Source organism: Lolium rigidum, chromosome 4 (assembly GCF_022539505.1).
Source record: "Lolium rigidum isolate FL_2022 chromosome 4, APGP_CSIRO_Lrig_0.1, whole genome shotgun sequence".
In the NCBI taxonomy this organism is placed as follows: domain Eukaryota; kingdom Viridiplantae; phylum Streptophyta; class Magnoliopsida; order Poales; family Poaceae; genus Lolium; species Lolium rigidum.
This window is the reverse complement of record NC_061511.1, coordinates 78936476-78942308: the sequence shown is the minus strand read 5'-3', so window position 1 is coordinate 78942308 and position 5833 is coordinate 78936476.

Here is a 5833-nt window from a genome sequence, read left to right as displayed (position 1 = left end):
GTACCGCTGGCTGTACTGCGGACTATACCGGCTGACTGTACTGCTGACCGTACCGCTGACTGTAGTTTGACTTTGACCAGACTGAGTTGACTCTGCTAATGTCATGATGAGGTCATGAAGTTGACCAAAAAATTTGCTCACATTAAAAAACTTTCTACATCAAAGTAGTATAGAATTAATAGATCTATCTAACGCACAAATTACTTTTTACAACGGTATAATGAGTTTAACAAGATCTGGGTTATACCTTATAAGATCTGTATCTTGTAACACGTTTTTCTCTTTGCTCGATGAACGAAACAAGGTGAAACTTGCGGCAATTGAAAGATCTTGACGAGGGGAACAATCTCCGTGTTGAAGTCACGACAATTCGGGATTGTTTTGAAACTCGATTTGGCTCCGGTTGACTCGAAATAGATCTGTAGATGAACGACAAATCGGTACTTCAAATCAAAAAACTTCCAACATGAAAGTTGTAGAGGATGATTAGATCTACGTACTTTTTTTTTTTTTTTTTTTTAACATAAGGCTCGAGAGCCCAGCTTTAAATTAATAAAGCCATCAACCGGCTAGGATACAATGGTGCTGATTACACAAACTTGAATAAGGTAAAAGAAAGAGGCAAAGCCCTAGAGGAACTACAAAGAATTCCACTCAGCAGCGCCACCAAAGAGCCCACAAGTACAAGCTACGGAGAACTGCCGCGGACGGAAAGAGACGTGCCAAGCGAAGAGGAGAAGCACCAGCGTCAAAGAGATGAAGATCCGGCTCCGAGACCGCCTCGCCTTGCTGCCGCCGAAGGAGGGACCCTTCCCATCACATCGGCCAACACAGAACATAGAGGTGGTTGAGCGCCCAAAAAAGCCTTGAACTTGCTGACTGCCGCCAAAGGCCTCACCAAAGACACACCCAAACCGCACCACCGTTATTGTCACCACACCGATAGCCCTCTGTCCCCTCAACCCAAAGCGGCGCCTCCAAGGAGGAGAACGACGCATTGCGCCATCGTCGCCCGGCCGTAGCCTGAGTTTTCACCCGGGAAGAAGAGGAATAGGGGAGGGTTACCTCACCAGCCCTTCAAGAAGGAGAACGACGATTGAATCGTCGTCGCCGATGTGGCCGGCACCGAGCCGACCAAGAGTTTCCCCGGCAGCTCCCCACCAAACTCGCACGGACGCGAGAACGGGCGGTCCGAGGACCAACCATGCCGTATCCGGCGCGGAGAGACCGGAAAGTGGAGACACCAACGAACAGACGAAGAACGCGCCGGAGCACGACCACGCCGCACCCAGCCACCCACCGACTCATCACCGTCCACACGGCCAAGGAGATCGGCCAGCACCCGCGAACGCCACCCGCCTTCCGGTCGACGTCGCCACCCCCCGTCCAGGGCCGCCGCCCCGGCGTCCAAACTCCGCCCGCCGCAGATCCGAGGGAGACCGGAGGACCACATAGCAAGGGATCCGCCTCCATGAGCGCTCGTCAGCCAGCAGCACCACCACGGACCTGGAAGTGGCCAGAGCAGCACCTGCAGCCCCATGGCTGCCTGTGGCACTAGATCCGGGGACTTGGTGGGCTCGGCCGGGCCCGGGGCCCCTGCCCCGGCCCGCGCGCAGGCGGCCGCCCTGGCCGCGCTGCCCGTCCGGCTCCACTCACGGGTCATAGCGCCGCCGCCCGACCGCCAGGCGTCGTGGACGCCCACCCTCGCGCCGCGCCGCCCGCCTCCAACAGACCGCATCGGGCCGAGCTCGCGCCGCCCGCCGTGGCAGAAGCTTCCGCGGAAGCCGCCGCCGCCCCGAGCACGCACCTCCTGCAGAGCCACCGCGCCGCCGTCGAACAGCCGCGCCGCCACGCCCCCTGCCCAGCGCCGCGCCTCCCCTCACCGATGCCGCCCGCGCCGCCATCACCGCGAGGAGGAGAAGGCGCCCCGCCGCCGCCGACGCCGACCGAGCTTCGCCCGGTGGCGCCTCCTGGCGGCGGCGAGGCGGGGGAGAGGAGGACGGGGCTGGCGGCGGCGGCGGACTAGGGTTTCGCCCTGGGACTCGCGGGAGATCTACGTACTCACCAAAGTAATTTGGATTTCGTGAAACGAGCACGAACTAATTGAGAAATCACTTCGAAATTATCCGTGTATGGTGGATGAAAAGAGATGAGATTGGTCGGGATTCAAAGATCTCGACGAGATCTACAACTTTCATGTAGAGCCTGAAGCGATTTGAGGTAGTTTTGGTGGTCAAAACAACGATTTAATATTTCGTTGATGTAGGGCTTCGAGAGGAGGAAAGGGAAAACGAAACTGCGACGTGGTTGTGGCTTTATAGGCCATAGGTCGATGAAAAAAGTGGGCCTCGAAGTTACGAACGCGTGAAAACAAATGGATCTAAATTCGGAATTGTGTAGCTCAAGAAAAGTAGATTTAAGTGGAGATAGGTTTTCTAAACACGGGATTCTTTAGTTCGTTGACTGAACCGATCGTTGGTGGCCGCTCGGTCGGTCCGGCTGGGCCTGGTCGGCTGCTTGCTGGGCGGGCGGCCGGCCCAGTTCGGCTGCCTCTTTTTTTTTCTTTTTTTTTTCTTGTTTCTTTTATAAAAGTAGTTTTATAATTCTGATTTGAGTGAAACGAATTTCTACGAGTTTGTAAAATTATATTGCTCAGTATAGGATAACATAAAGACTTAAATTTAATAAATTATTATTTTATATCATTTTATTACTACTATGCCATTATGGCTATGTGTGAATAGTTTCAATATACGCATACCAAACAAGTTTATAAAAATTTGTAAAAATCAAAATAAAGTTTTAGGACAACAAGAAACTTGTTTATAATTCATTTGTGAATAATAATAATTATTACTAGCAATAAAAGGCGCAGCGGCACGCCGCGCCATATAGTGGCTGATTGGTAGTATTTTTTGTGGTGGTAAATATTTTTTATTTATCGGTCGTTTCTATGTGATGTTGCAAAGACTGTCGTCTGTCTGATGGTTAATTTTGGTCAACTGGTTGATGAGCGGTAGGTGATCGATAGCGTGCTCCATGCCACGTGTATGATTTTGACTGAGGTGAACATATAAGCATAAACTGATTGGCGGATATATACATGGTTCCATATCTAAGGTTCTGGAATGAATGGATATCGCCTAAATACATGGCAGGTTGATGCCTAGAGTACAGAAAACTAAGCACTGACTAAGTGCCTCCTACATGTGAAACATCAAGCTGCTCCAGCTTTGAAGCTTTGGTCTTTAGCTTGTCAACGTAGAATTATTCCCATAAGCTGTTGTTTATTTGAACCAAAAGCCTGAACATGATGCTGCTCCTGCAATTAGAACCATATGGTCCAAGTTCAGCATGTACTTTCTTACGGAACAGCTAAGCAGAATGAATATGAGAACTGACCATATCAATATTTATACCAGGAGAGGTCATTCAAACTGATGTAAACTGTCTACATCGTGTCCACCAAACTATCCAGTGCATCAAAAATTTGAAGATTATTTGACATATATTTCAGAAAAATCTGATGTCTATTGCTTTATCACAATGTGTGAATGAGAAAAATCTGAAAGCCATGAGATGGTGTAGAGCAATAACGTGGGCAAATAGGTTGGAAGAGATATCTGAAAAGCCATAAGACACATAGAAAATTAATTAAAAGGAGCTATGGGTTCAATCCCCTTACATCTTTGTTTTTCATGAAGTTCTTATATAACTTTAACTTTTTAAGCATCCATGTTAACGAAGCCATCCTGCATCCAAGATATGACCTAACTCTTTTGGAGGTTTGCCGTCTGCAAGAGGAAATAATATAAACACTCACAATGCTCCATTCGATGTGCCATCCCGATTGTCTATGACCCCAAGGATGTTCCCAAAAATTATCACCTCCCTTAGGAGCTAGAAACTGAAAGTAGCCAGGGATATGCAAAAAGTTGCAATGTGCAAGAGATGACTGCTAATGCTGACGCACCGGCATACATTCCATGATGTGAAGTCTGCACAATTAGGATTTCTTGTATCGACAACCAGCTAACCATCAAAATTATGGGCCAACTCCCTTCTGGATAAACTGAGGTATTACAAAGTACTGTCAAGTGTCAACTGAAAAGTGGCATTGCCATCTATATACATAGATGAATTTTATGGCAGAACATTAAAGTTTAGCATTGTCAATTTTTGGCCTTTTGAGGGCAATAGTTGACGAGTTGATGCTAACTCTAGTTGGAGAATCATCAAGGTCCCAAACATTGCCCAACAAACTCTCCGGTCTCTAATCGGCGAGGACTCAATAAAGGACTAATGTTTTGCCCAACAAACTCCATTGTCTCTAAACCATGGAGATCATGCTACAAGTTCACGACAATTTCAAATAAAGGATAAGCATGGATATTCGACTAAAAAAATAGCCCAAAAATAAGTGAGCAAATTTTCCAAGTGTGTTCGGGGATTAATTATTCCGACTACGGAAAAGCACATGCCATGATGTTGCCAAAGTAGTTTCTTGAGGCGGCCATGAAACTCTAATATCTGATAACTATTTTGGAAAATAGTAATTTAAAAGCTAGTGGGAATCAGTATGTACCGACCTTCTGGAAGTGCTTAGAATTCTTCAACAACTCTAGTTGTTGAGGGCATAACAATGTCTCGCAATAGAATTATGCGTTTAGAATTTGTCAACTGCAGCTCAGTGATGAGAGCATAGCTTGCCTTGCCTGTTGCCTGAAAAACAGGGATCTAGCTAACAATTTTGTTGACCTCCGTCTGTAAAAAAATTATAATACAGTTTCTACAACATAACATGTTTTACATAGATGAATAAGCAAGTGCAGACAAAGCTACTTTCAACATTGACAACATGTAATCATAAATCCTGTGTGTATGTGGCTCATCGGATGTGGCATCGAAATAAATTAAGCCGAGGTGAGGTGCCAAAACATAGCAATGCGTTGGCACTAACGAGGATGGGCGTTTATCAAAGAGAAGACACGTACCAAAGAGATAGATGCATAAGTAGCGAGTACAAAGAGATATTCAGATTTGGTTGGTTCACTACATTAGTACAGGGAAACAGCGAGTTCACCGCAAGCCATGGATTTACTCACCGGAACAGAACGAACATCTACTACTAAAGCATGTAAGTGGAAAGTAGGTTGCGTTTATCAAAGAGAAAACACGCACCAAAGAGATAGATGCATAAGTAGCGAGTACAAAGAGATATTCAGATTTGGTTGGTTCACTACATTAGTACAGGAAACAGCTAGTTCACCGCAAGCCATGGATTTACTCACCTGGAACAGAACGAACATCTACTACTAAAGCATGTAAGTGGAAAGTAGGTTGCGTTTATCAAAGAGAAAACACGCACCAAAGAGATAGATGCATAAGTAGCGAGTACAAAGAGATATTCAGATTTGGTTGGTTCACTACATTAGTACAGGGAGACAAGCAGTTCACCGCAAGCCATGGATTTACTCACCCGGAACAGAACGAACATCTACTACTAAAGTATGTAAGTGGAAAGTAGGTTAACACGCTAAGACAGTTATCTGAATACTTTTCTTGCAGCCTCGATAATCATCGGTTCGGTGTTCCTAGTAGTCATCTTCATCATCGGATGAGAAGTCGGTGAAATCCTTCACACAAGCAAGTAATGCCTTTTTTCCGATGACGATATTTCCACGGGTCCCAAACAAACAAAAGTCTCGTAAACTTGGCACCGTGGGGATCCACCGAGCAAGCGTCAACTCGCTCGAGCAATGAACCTAAAACCGACGAGAGCAGTAACACAAGAAAAGAAAAATGGACGTAAGCATTTGTCACAAACCGAAAA